This window comes from Alligator sinensis, unplaced genomic scaffold (assembly GCF_000455745.1).
Source record: "Alligator sinensis unplaced genomic scaffold, ASM45574v1 scaffold365_1, whole genome shotgun sequence".
NCBI lineage: Eukaryota > Metazoa > Chordata > Crocodylia > Alligatoridae > Alligator > Alligator sinensis.
In genome coordinates, this window is record NW_005842356.1 from 411745 (window position 1) to 424635 (window position 12891).

At 44.9% G+C, this 12891-nt stretch overlaps 1 long non-coding RNA gene across 1 annotated transcript; it reads left to right on the forward strand.

Annotated features, from left to right (window-relative positions):
* Positions 1-421: 421 nt before the first annotated feature.
* On the forward strand, positions 422-5344 carry LOC102381004. Its single transcript, XR_324488.3, has 3 exons — positions 422-480; positions 2743-2874; positions 5267-5344. It is a non-coding gene; the product is annotated as an uncharacterized LOC102381004 (long non-coding RNA).
* The last annotated feature ends 7547 nt before the right edge of the window (positions 5345-12891 follow it).

Sequence of the window (12891 nt, forward strand, 5' to 3'; positions counted from 1 at the left end):
AGCGCATGTCTGAGTCCCACAACAGCTTCCTTCTGAAAAGGAATAGTATAAAAATGGCAACTACATATTTTTTTATTAGAGATGTTTGGATTGTAGAGCATCCTGCTCTAACTGCACTACCTAGCACAAGTATTTTGTAAAATATAATGACCTAAACCAGGGGTGTCAAACACAACTGCCCCCAACTTCTACCAGGATGGATTCAGATGTTGTTGGTGACAGGAGGAAGAGCAGCATGGCAGTAGTCTGAAGGTTAACACTGTCATTGCTCAGTGCCTGTGTAACAGGCTGCAGGCTTGCAACCTGGATCAATTAGCCAGCCCCTAACAAGCCCCCACCTAAGGGGCCTCAGCTGGCTCAGGCAATCAGCCAATAACTGGCTGACTAGAAATAAAGAGGAAGTGAGGAGAGAAAAGGATGTGGAGAGGTGATGGTCTGGTAAAGAGTGAGGTTTTCTGTAAGGAGGAAGGAAGACTGGAGGTGAGAGTTAATCCATGCTTGTGGGTGTTTAGGTTGGATTGTTTTATGTTTTCTGTTTAGCTCTGTGGTGCAGGTTTACCCAGGGCTTTAAAACTTGTGTTGCTGGGGCCAGGATAAAGGTGTGTTTATTTTAGAGTACTTGTATTGTTTGGCTGAGCCCTGTAGAGCAGATGAGTCTGGGGCATTTGAGCCTGTGTTGCTGAGCCCAGAGAGAGACTAAGTTGCTGGGACCAGATTAAAGGAGCTGGTTCAAGGACTGACTTATCCATGGGGGGTGTTGGATGAATGTAGATTCCACCCCTCCCCCCCCCAGCTACACTTGCAGGCCTTGCTCCTGGTCCCTTGGTCAGTGCCTCCAGAAGGCCAGGTTGAACTGCTCCATGGACTGTATCTTGGATACCCCAGCCCTGAACTATACCAGGATGCACTGCCTCCTGTCCATAACCAGCTACAGCAGAGCAGTAGAAAAATCCAGAACTGGTTGAAGTGATTTGGACCTTCTTTAAGCCTGTAACAGAAGTGCAGTGTACATTAAACTGACCTCAAAATGGCCAAAACTAGTTCTGGCCAACCCTGGCTGGATGTAGTATCAGACCTAACTGGTTTCTGGAACTTCTGTCCCAGGTCCCTTCCTGCTTCAAGTCAAAGCACAGCACCCTCTCTTTTTCCTCCCCACCCCTCCCCCCAGCATCCCAGGATGCTTTGCAGCCATTTGCTCCAGTGCTGCCCTGCTTCTCTGCTCCCTGGTCTGCTTCCTAAATGTATCCATCAGCTGGGGGGGAGCAGAAGAACAGACCGGGGCTAGGGGGATCTGGGGATCTATACAGAGCATGGGGGGAAGGGAAGGCCCCTGTGGTGGGGGCTTTTGGATCCTTCCCCCTGTGCCAGGGGTAGCCTGAGGAGCCAATTCCCCATGTCCCCTGCACAACTGCTTGCTCTACCTGCTGCCACAAGCGGGATGGAGAAGGAGTTTCCAAGGCCCCTGCAATGTGGGCACCAGGGAGCCCCTGCCTTGAGGACCTTCTCCCAGCTGCTGGCTGCTTCAGCAGCTGCCACAGGAGGGAGGAGTCCTCTGGGCTGGGTGCCCACCCATGCAGTCCAGCATGGGGGCACCAGGGAACCCCTGCCTTGGGGTGGCTTCTCACCCCAGCATGGGGCAGCCCCAGGGAGCTGAGGGGAATTTCCCCCTCCTGAACCCCAAAGCTGCATGCCCTGGGGATTATATATTTCCAATGTTTCTTGTAGCTCTTGGTTGGGGTTTGAAGTGGCAATTTAGGGGATTCATTCAGTTAATTTACCTGAGAACATGGGGGGACTATCCTCTGATAAAGGAGGTCCCTTCTAGTATATATGATCTTAAGTGCTGTATGAAGGTTAATTCATGCCAACAACACCCTTGAGACACTTGCCGAATCTGTATTTGTATGAGAGATGAAAGAAAAAAATAATTAAACTTCAGTGGTTTAGGCTATGCAGCCTAATAAGTAGCCTGCTTTCTTGAAGTGCTGAGTATCTGTAAATGGCATGTTGGCTTAATTAGGGACAGTGAGTGCATATCGCCTTGGCAAATCAGGCCTTTTTATTTTGGTATTTAAATATGTAATTTAAATAGATAATCTTGGCCATCCTTATAGGAAAACGTTAATTTAAGAAACATGCTCAAAGAACAGGGCAGTGTGCAGGAGATGGCAAAAATCATGGCTGAACTCTAATCCTCTGTTCAGTCACCTTACAGTCATGTCTGAGGCTGACTTGCAGGCTATAGTACAACAGTGTGAAAATAACAAACTTTTTTTTTTTAATTTTTTTAAAATTACCATAATTAATCTGAAGAATTCCAAGTGCTTTACAAACATGAATTTTATTCTCACTGTTCTGGTATGCCATGCGTATATTTTACTATCCCCACTTCATAGTTAGAAAAGCTGGAGCACAGAACAGTGGCTTCAGGTTACTTACTGGGTCAAAAGCAGAGATGGGGGAATAGAATTTGTAGTTCTGACTACTACTCCTTGCTTTTACTACTGGAACATGCTCAAATCCTGCACCTCCATCAAAATGATGGAAAAACTGTACCTGAGCCTACTGGAGGTGACCACCAGGCCTGAGTGAAGGAATTTCTGTACCATGAAAATCCTTAATTAGATGCTTCCATAAATATCTTTTTATTGTACCCTGTAAGCAACATGTTCAGAAGCAGCTCTGGACTCCTCACCCCCTGACGATCAGTTTAAAGAAATGCTGCCTTGGGTCTATTTACAGACCTTCCTCCTGTACTACAGGCAGTCCTGGACTTACAACAAACATTGCTTACAACCTTTTGTAAACTATGACTGTTTCAAGGTTCCAACAGGGTTTTGACTTTACGACACTGGACACAACTGCCTCTACCTGGTAAGTTTGTTGTGGGGTGTGGCAGGGGCAGATCAGTGCTCCCACAGCAAGGGAAGCATTGGGGCTGGGACAGGGATGCCCAGCAGGTGGCGGAGGCAGCAGGAGGTGGGGGGTGGCTCCTGCTGCTGCACACCACTGGTATGGGGGGTGGGGGGGTATGTGCCCCTGGATCTGTGCGGGGCAGGGCCAGGGCTGTGTGAGGCTATGCTCTGGGTAGGTGGTGGAAGGTGCTCGGAGCAGGGGCTATGTCCTCCCACTGCTCACCTAGCTGGGGTGGGGTGGAGCCACCGCACTGCCTCCGGACAGGCAATGTGCAGTGGCTGGAGCAGCCTTGGCCTCCCAGCCCTGCACAACCCCAGCTGGGTGAGTGGCCCTGCTGCCATTCACCCAGCCAGGTTGGGGCAGGATGAAGCCATAGCTCATTGGGGAGGCTGGGACAGCTCTGGCTGCTGCATACCACTTATAGATTCATAGATGTTAGGGTTGGAAGGGACCTCAATAGATCATCGAGCCCGACCCCCTGCATAAGCAGGAAAGCGTGCTGGGTCTAGATGACCCCAGCTAGATGCCCATCTAACCTCCTCTTGAAGACCCCCAGGGTAGGGGAGAGCACCACCTCCCTTGGGAGCCCGTTCCAGACCCTGGCCACTCGAACTGTGAAGAAGTTCTTCCTAATGTCCAGTCTAAATCTGCTCTCTGCTAGCTTGTGGCCATTATTTCTTGTAACCCCTGGGGGTGCCTTGGTGAATAAATACTCACCAATTCCCATTAAATACTCACTTGTCCATGGGCAACACAGTAGCTAACTAGGGAAAAAGAGATGAAAGAAAATATAACTTTGAGGATGAGGGAGTAGATGCGGAATATCATGGAAGGTACTCTGTGCATCTAACTCCTCAACACATGAACAACCACATTGTCCCTTGGAAAGGAGCTGTGTCCTTTATGTATATAAAGGGTTGTACAGATCAATGGCTCTATAAGTAACTAAGCAATAGTGAAATAGCTGGATGGATTCTAAAGCTTCCTTTTAAACAATGCAAGTATATAATCATTCAGTTTACATGAATCCAAAGCACTTGTGCTTAATCTTAAGCACGTGACATGTTTTAGCTGTACTGGTAACAGTGTATGCTTGCTTGCTTTTTTTTTTTTTTTTTTTAATGCTTCAATTTTCTTTGTGCCAGGACTGGGCATTCAAGCTAAGTACAGACAGTCAAAAATCTGAGGCTGAATTAATTCAGTCTTTGCAGGTTAGTCTAGGCTGCACAGATTGAACAAAAAAAAAAAAAAAAATGAACAGATGCTCAGTTTTGATTCAGGAAATGCGGCCACATGTCTGCAGTGGCTCAAGCAGAAGCCAGGGGGCATTAAAGCACGTCTCTCTGGCATGTAGCCAGCATGGGCTGTGTTTTCTTTCTCTTCCACCTGCCCTTGAGGTCTTTGGGATTTGCAGTCTACACCAGCAGCAGGACTCTGCAGGGTTGCTTATCACTTCCTCTTCCTGCTTCCAGGTGCCTCTGTGATTTGTAGTCCACAGTTGTAGCCGGCAGGGCAGCTCTGTACTTTGGGGGAAGCTTAACCCCCCTCCCTAGCCCCAGACCCAGCAGGGATTTGTCTGGAGGGACAGTGAGCCTGCTCCAGCTAGAGAGCAGACAGCCCAGCCCAGGGCTGTGACCCATATTAAAGAACTGATTTAACTTGAACCAGGAAGGGGTCTGGGACAGAAGTTGCATAAACTGGTTTTGACCTAAATCAGTTGGGTCTGCTACTACATTCAGCCAGGTTTATCTTAAACCAGCTTCGGCCATTTTTGGAAGTGGCTTATGTGCACTGAGCTTCTGTTCTGTTACACATTTTAAACCAGTTTCTGATCGCTTTAAACTAGTTTGTGTAACTTCTGTCTCTAGCCTCAGACTACTGAAGCTTGACTATAAGAAATGTGCTTTGGCTTGCTTTGATGGTCACTTAATGTCAATACAAATGTACTGCAGTTAACTGAATTCCTGTACATGATGAGTAGTGAAAAATGCCATATTTCCTAAATGACACTTTTGTGACTGAGTAGAATATTATTTACTATCATACTTGGTGAATTTAATTAAAGCTTTAGAATCAAGTGCCAGTGTGATTTGTAGGAATACAGAAATATTTCAATATCGATTCTATTAATATAACAAGAATTGAAAATTTTAAACGAATCTTCAGGATAAACAGAAAACAACGAGAATTTATACAAATCTTGTGGGATTGGAAATATCCTCCTCCTAAGTACACAACAGCTTTCCTATAAAGATGAAAATAAGTCTGACAGGAACAGACCAGTCTATAATATAGCTATTATATAACAGTGAACTTCTAATCTATACTAGATTTTTTTTTTTCCCTTCAGTATGAAGAACATCATAATCCAACCCCGAACTCTGCAGAAGCTAAGAGCATACAACAGTGTATATTAAAAGCTACCGAACTAGTGATGCCTCTTGCACATATTTAATGCTTTAACACCTGAGCCCTAATGGAAAAACCTAGCAAAATATATGTAGCTAGGGCACACACAGGGTATGTGTGCGGGCCGGGAGCGATCCGGGCCCCTTTTTGCGCTGCGCGGGCTGTGGCCAGCAGCCCGGGCACACTGGGTCGGTGAAAGCAGGCGACACGCTAGAATTGGGCACGGACGCGTAATGGTTGATTCAAGGTTGTTTACTTACACCGAAGATGGTTGTGGTGTAGGCAGGAAAACTTGCTTGAGTTGCAGTTACAGATAGAAAAGAAGAGAGGCAGACTAGAGTTTCTTCCCATGAACATTCTTCTAGCCCATCCGGTTGGAGGCTCTAAACCACGAGCCCATTGCGCCAACCGAAGAAAGTACTCGAAGAAAAGAGCTCTGAATAGACTCACATGAAGTTTAGACTGAGCTGAATTTTGCTAGGCTCCGTGGAACTTGTGCGGGTAGGGAGAGGGATACGCCGAGGATTGCGCTCGGTGACAGGGAAAGGCTAGGGGCTGATCAGACCCCTGTTGCCCGCTTGAAATGCGCTGGGTCCAATAGGCTCCGCAGCACTTGGAGATCTTCACACAGTGTGAAGTCTCCTCCTGGTGTTTGTGGAGTCCTCCAACTTGGGCGGAAACCACTCTGTCATGACCCAAAGGCATGACTTTGTGTGCTTTGGCACCAGAACTATCCCCGCCAAGTTGCAGAGCATTGCACGGGAGAGTTTCCTGTTGCAGAGGAAAACCCCAGTGCAGGGACGAGTTTCCCGCCTTTTCTGCAGCTTCTTTTGCAGAGTGCATTGCTCATGGCCTGTTAGCCGTATAAGAGGCTTGAGCGGTTTCCACCCAAGCTGAAGAGGACTCCACATCCATCTCGTGGGGACTCTGGGTACACGGCAGGGTAATAAAAACCCTGTGTGAGATCCAGAGGAGCTTGGAGGCCTGATCCACCGCCCACCTCTTCCCGTCTTTGAGCGCAACTTTTATAAGACGTATCTACGATTTCTATTTTGGTGGCTTGTTCACCCAGAGCATCCGGAGCTCTGCACTGTGGAGCCTAGCAACCTCCACGAGACCGTCTGTGTTGTCTGTCTGTAACTGCAACTCAAGTTTTCCAGCCTGCACCACTGCCATCTCGGTGTAAGTAAACAATCTTTAAAACTACCGATACGCGTCTGTGCCCAATTCCAGCTCGAAGGCCTTCCCTCTCCAACCTGGCGTGCCCGGGCTGCTGGCCACAGCCCGCGTGCAGTGCGGAAAAGGGCTCGGGTCGCTCCCGGCCCGCGCGCACTCAAGCTTTTTATATGGCTAGCAAGCCAATCGCTAGCTGCCACGTGTGAATAACTTAATGCAAGCCAATAATGGGGCTCAAATTATAATGCAAATGGTGGGAACTCTTTGCAAAGTGCATTTCTGTGCTGTAAAGAAGAAATGCACACTGCAAAGAAAGCTACAAATTGGCGGGAAAATAATTCAGTGGTGCCAAAGCGCGCACAAAAACAAAAATCACACCTTTGGGTTGTGACAGTATGTACCCCCTTTCTCTGAATTGAAGGGGGTTGTCAGCAGGCAGAAGTGCTATGGGAGGGAACTGTCAACCACACAGTTTCCCCTCAGTTCCCTAAAGCAGTTGGGTCCTGGCCTGACTCTAAACTATATACAGGTTTATTAATTAATAAAATTAAGTCAGATGCAGACATGGGCACATGTATATAGCTTTATTTTATTAATTAATAAGCTTGTATATAGTTAGACAATTGGGTATATGTGTGTGTATATAGTCCTGTATCATTGAATATATCAGTTTTATACCTCCTATAGAGCTTCAACCCATACATGTAAGTAATGGATCTGGAACCATTAAGTATAAGCAAACACAGGTAAATACAGCATGTCAACTGGGATCAACACAATTAACTATTTACAGTCTGAAAGAACATTGTCATGTATGTAATGGGAATCGAAGCACAAATGCATTTGTGCTCCTATAACAGTGAAATCTCAACTGACAAAATATATGGCACAAATGACAAAATATGAGGCACTTGCTTACCCTTCCAGGTGTCTGAAGGTGCTACTATGCTAGGGTCTCCCCATTCAGTGATGGGAAGCCTGGCTGCAGCTCTGCTAGGGGAAAAGGGGATGATGTTCCAGGCTGCTCCAACCCCTCGTGAGGGGAGGACCCTACTTCACAGAAGCTTTTGCTGGCTCCCTCCCCTGCAGGACCCCCTAGTGACACAGGGCTGCTCTGGCTCTGTGGGGTGGGTGCCTTTCCTGGCACAGTGGCTGGCTGCTGCCCGGGTCTCTCTCCCTTCCTGAGAGCTATTCATGGCACATGCACCATTTGGCTCACTCCCTGTGGCAGATTTTGGAGGCCCAGGCCACCTCATGACACCGGGGACCTGCTGTGGGGTCATGCCATGTTGGCAGCCTGGCTGTATGTCAGGGTTTGGGGACCTGAGCTGCCTTGAAACAGCTCCCAGAGTCCTGGTCAGCTTTTTGACCCACCAGCACAAATTGCTGCTCCTTGGCCGCCTGCCGGGGTTGCAGACCTGGGCTACCTTGAGTGGCTCCCACGGTCTGGGCTCCGTGCACTGATGGGGCTGAGGCCTTGGTCCCAACAAGGAGGGCTCTTCTGGGTGTTGCTTTGCCTGCTGGGCTCTTCCCCAGCTCTTAACCCATTCTTCCTTCATTGTGCACCCAACATCTCTCTCTCATATGCTGCGTACACAGCTCCTTTTATTCACTTTGGAGGCTCCAGCCCCGAAGCTTTGCTGGACCTGCCAAATACAGGCTTCACTTAGGTCTGGGAGGCTCCTTGTGCCTCCTCTTCCAGGCAAAGTGGAGCCAACCCCACCTAGCCCTTACCTGATTGGTGGAGCCCATCCACCAAGCACAAGGAAGATTTTTCTGAGCCCAGGATGTGCCAGGCAGGATCATTAAGTCCACCACACATGTTCTGAAAAAAGTATCCTCAGGATTCTAGTTGTGCCTTCAGCCCTGGCTTCATGGATGGTTCTCCTCTAAAACCCAACACACAGCTTAGAATAATGATCCTTTTATTATTTAAGATTCAGTCTAGTTGGAGCACTAGGAAAAGGAACACTTGCTAACTAAGTGAGTTCCTGTATTATTGGTCTGAAAATCAAATGAGACTTGTATGGTGATCTCAGAGTCACTTAGGGTAACAGTGTACCATATCCCAGCATTTACTATTGTGAGCAGATTAGTTAGATGGATGAATTGATAAGGCACATACAAAACAGAGGTGTATTTGTGAAAAGTACTGACTTTGTCCTGATAACCTCAGAAGCAGGGGGGGGAGCGGATACAAAAGTTTTGTTTTTGTTTTTTTTTTAAATCACTGTGTGGGTGGGGGGTGGGGGGAGTTAAAGGGAGAAAGATCTAAGCAATAGTAGCATTCAGAGAAGTCTGACAGCATTGGTAGAAGCCCATAGGGTATAAATAAATGGATGCTCCTGACACAAGCTCCCATGTTGCCCAAGACAAATCCATATTACTTTCATAAAAGGTGTCCAGGAATAAATGGGTCACAGACAGCAGCATGGTAAAGCAACCACTAATTCCAAGATCTAAAATCTGTTTTTTGGTTAGAATCCGAGTCTTGGGATTCATTGCTATGATGTTAAGTCATCTGGAGCAGTACTCTCAAAACACAGTTGGGCAGCATTTCTCCCTTACCAGACTTGCCTGGAACTGAGGAAGGACACCAGAGCCTCTGTACCCAACTCATTTAGGTGCACAGGTTTCTGGTGTAAGGGGACCTCATAAAAACAAGACCTCCCATTAGAGAAGGAAACAGGGGGTGGATGCTGCCTAATTCATTGTTAGAAGGCAGAGATGTGTAACTTAAATTTTGAGGGCCTCTTGTACTTTCCCAGTGGAGAGCTGCCACTAGTGGGATCTCATTGAGATCACGTGTGAGCCTTCACACATTTTTCAAGTGGGAAACTAGACCACTCACAGAGGTGTGTGTCCATATTAAGGAGTCGCTGCTTAGGACCCAAGTCTTACTGTGTTTGCTTTCAAATCCACTTTTGTTTAATCAAGTGATTCAATACAGAATTATGAGGAGCAAATTTCACTGTCCAGACAGCCTGCAGGAAGCCAACAAACCACTTGGTGTGCATCGGCGTCTTAAACTGGGTTTTAGAAAATGGCAGCCTGGGATTTGAAACCATGCCATCAATACCATTTTCCTTAGAATCACTAAATGAATAAAATACAGCTCCTCAGAAGGGGGGTTAAATTTCTTTGGTGTGTTGTCCACTGCTGTTGATCCCAAGCTTCCTACAGTTTAGAAAATTACTATCTGCCCCCTTGGACTTCTTGGGTGGCACATAGGTACAGGAGTTTACATATAGTAGTTCTATGTTACGTGGCTTATACTATAAGCAATACAAATATTCTTGACTAGTATAAATGTCAAACAATCATCACCTCTGGCTGATATTTAAACCAATATATGGGCGTTGCTGAGTGGCAGATCGGGGGGGGGTAGAAATCTCCCCAGTATTGTTGAGAATTTCAGACACTCCTAATTACTCATCCCCTTCTTCCCCCTCCTTTCAGGCTTTGCTCTCCACTCTAGTTTATTTTTAAAGATGAACATAATTATGACATGTCCTAAATCATTACTGAAAGTTTTTTCTTCTTAAACTCTGAATTAGGCTCCCATAATAATCAAATGAAACAAACAAAAAACCCCAAGTGTTTGCTTTATTTGTTTGTCTTTCAAAACTGTCAACAATCATTTACAGAAATGCTTACTCCACATGATCTGCTGTCCTCATTTTGGAGCAGTGGTAATCAAACTGTCAATGCTGGTTGGTACGTAGATCACAAACACAAAACTGGGCTCTCCCAAATGAAGCCACAGTCCCCTTTTCTCCTGAATGGACAGGAAGCTGTCCCTAGGGGCATTTCCTGATAACACACAGTGTTCCTGGGTCACTTCCTTGGATGAGTACTAGGAGGCTAGCAAGCAAATCAGTATTCCATAGGATATCAAACATGACAACTGAGTGTTTTTTACCTTTTTAGCCTAGGAAGAGAAGATGCCTGATCAGTAGCATCTTCTGCAAAGATTGGGCTTGTGAAGCAGCTAAAGAAAAGAGCTCAGGCAGTGTGGGATGGCTCAATTAACAGAGGACTATTCTTGTGACATGCTGCCATCATCTGCTGCAGAAAAAACAAAGGTTTTGTCCCAGAATGTCTTTCTACAGCTCTGTGTCTGCCCCAGGAAGGAGGATGCACTTGGTGTTGTCTCTGGAGTAAGGCCTTGCTACAGCTATCAGTGTGAAGTGATGATTCTGTGATTGTTCTAGAAATGCGTTCAACAAGCACAAGATTCCTCAAAGTTTTCTCTTACAAGAATAAAGAAAACTATAAAAGCAAGCTGATCAGAAAACCAGTTAGAGGAGATTTTCATCACATGACTTTATCATACATAATGATGATTTTAATAAATTCTAACTAGCAGAAATTGGAATTATTTTGCCAGTTTGATGTTAGCTATTGTGGTCATTTCCACATTGGGTGTTTTTTTTGTTTGTTTTAAGTATGAATATGTTCCACATCCAGAACTAAAAAGTAGGGTTCAAAGATTTTCACGTTGTGTTTATGGCATGTAACACTCTAAACTGTGGCCATTTTAGATTAGATTACAGCAATTTATACACATAGTCTTTTGCAAGGCAATGTGCTGGAGATTGTCAGAGCAGACTAGATCAATCAAGTCTGCTCTGTGTGCGAGCTGACACACTGCACTGCATTACTTGCAGTTGTATAAGCGGCAAAATCCACATTGGCATGGAAAAGATGGTGGCGGTACACTTGTGACCTAAAACACCTTTGTGTGTTAGTTCAAAAGTGGAGCACCACCATTTTCTGCATGCTGATGGACGTTTTGCCGCTTATACAACTGTGTACGCGTTGCAACGTTAGGTGTTTTTCAAAAGTTTTTGGTTTTGGATTTTATACCTTTTACTTTGTAACCTGCATGCTATTCATTATTCTATGCCAGGACTACCAGGTATTCTATATCCATATGAATTTTGTCAAAAAAAAGTAAGAGATCAGAAGCTACAAAGAACAGGTGAAACTTTGATAGTTGCTGTTCTTAAAAGGTTGTGACTAGTTGGGCATTGAGAATTTACCACAAAGAACACTTTATTGGTGTTTAATGTAGCAGCATCTATAATGTATTGACTTTTAGTGCAGTCACCATGGTAAGCAAAACATTCTTTTTTCCTTTGTTTGTTAATATTAGAGAAGAGATGCAGAAACTTTATTCTAGGGGTTCATGAAGAAATTCATATTTCATAGCAGAAACCTACACTTGTATCTCCATTTTCTGTCTTGGGTTCTGTCACACAAGCAACAAATCAACCAGAATAATTTGTCCCATCAAAAGGACATCAAAACTAGGCTCTGTTAATGAGTAGAAATAAAGAGTTTTTCAGCTGCGCACAGTTCTTGGAGAGCATCACAATCTTTTAGAGAAGAGTGATTGATGACATCTATTAATGATTCTCATGACTGATTGTGCTAGATGCCATACATATGTACCAAGGAAGTCTCTGCCTCAAAGCTTAGAATCAAAATAAGTAAGATTGAAAGAAGAATTAATTGAAATGAAACCCACAAGTTCACAAAGGAAGTCTGTTTTAGAGCCAGGAGTTGCACAAGATTTCAAGAGAACTTGGGATATGGCCTGAAGCATAAGACTAGCTATCCTTTATAGCATCACTAAAACAAGGTGATAAAGATTCTTGCTAGCTGTATGCAAAAAGATAAATAAATAAATGATTGTTTCCCTTTATTCTCTTCTTTGTCCCCCCCCTTCTTTGAAGCCATAATATTTTAATTTTGGGGGCTCCTATGTAGTTGTAAGTTGTAAACAAGGATGATATATTTTGTTAGTATTTGCTTGTAGTGCAATTTTGCATTTTATTGATGTAACATACAGTCAGATGTATATGAAATCTCATTAAGTTGTCACTTAAGACACTAACTCAGATGCTCTGACACAATCAAAATGAATTGTGGAGGTGTTTTTGTTTTGTACCAGCAGAAACTGGGACCCAGGAATCCTAGTACAGCAGAAAAGCTACCCACTAAACATAAAATGTAGGGTGGAAAAAACATTCCTATTGCTATTTTTTTGTTGTTGTTCATACCATGTAAGCCAGGAGCGGGCAATTATTTCAGGCAGTGGGCCACTTGCTGTGTTTTGGCAAGCCATCGAGGGCTTGTATGGTTAGTCCCTCCCCTTGCCCCCCAGAATTACTCCTTTCAGCAAGGGGTTTTGTCATCTCTGAACCAGAAAAATACCAAGTTATATTCTAAAAACCAAACATGTACTACACCATTCATTAATTTTATTTAAAAAAAAATTTGTCCTGACTTGCATGTATTTGTGTAGTGTACAAAGAGGTGATAGTATAATAGCTTAAAATGAAGTCTTACTCTTGTATATTGTGGGGTGTGGGGGAGGGGGTG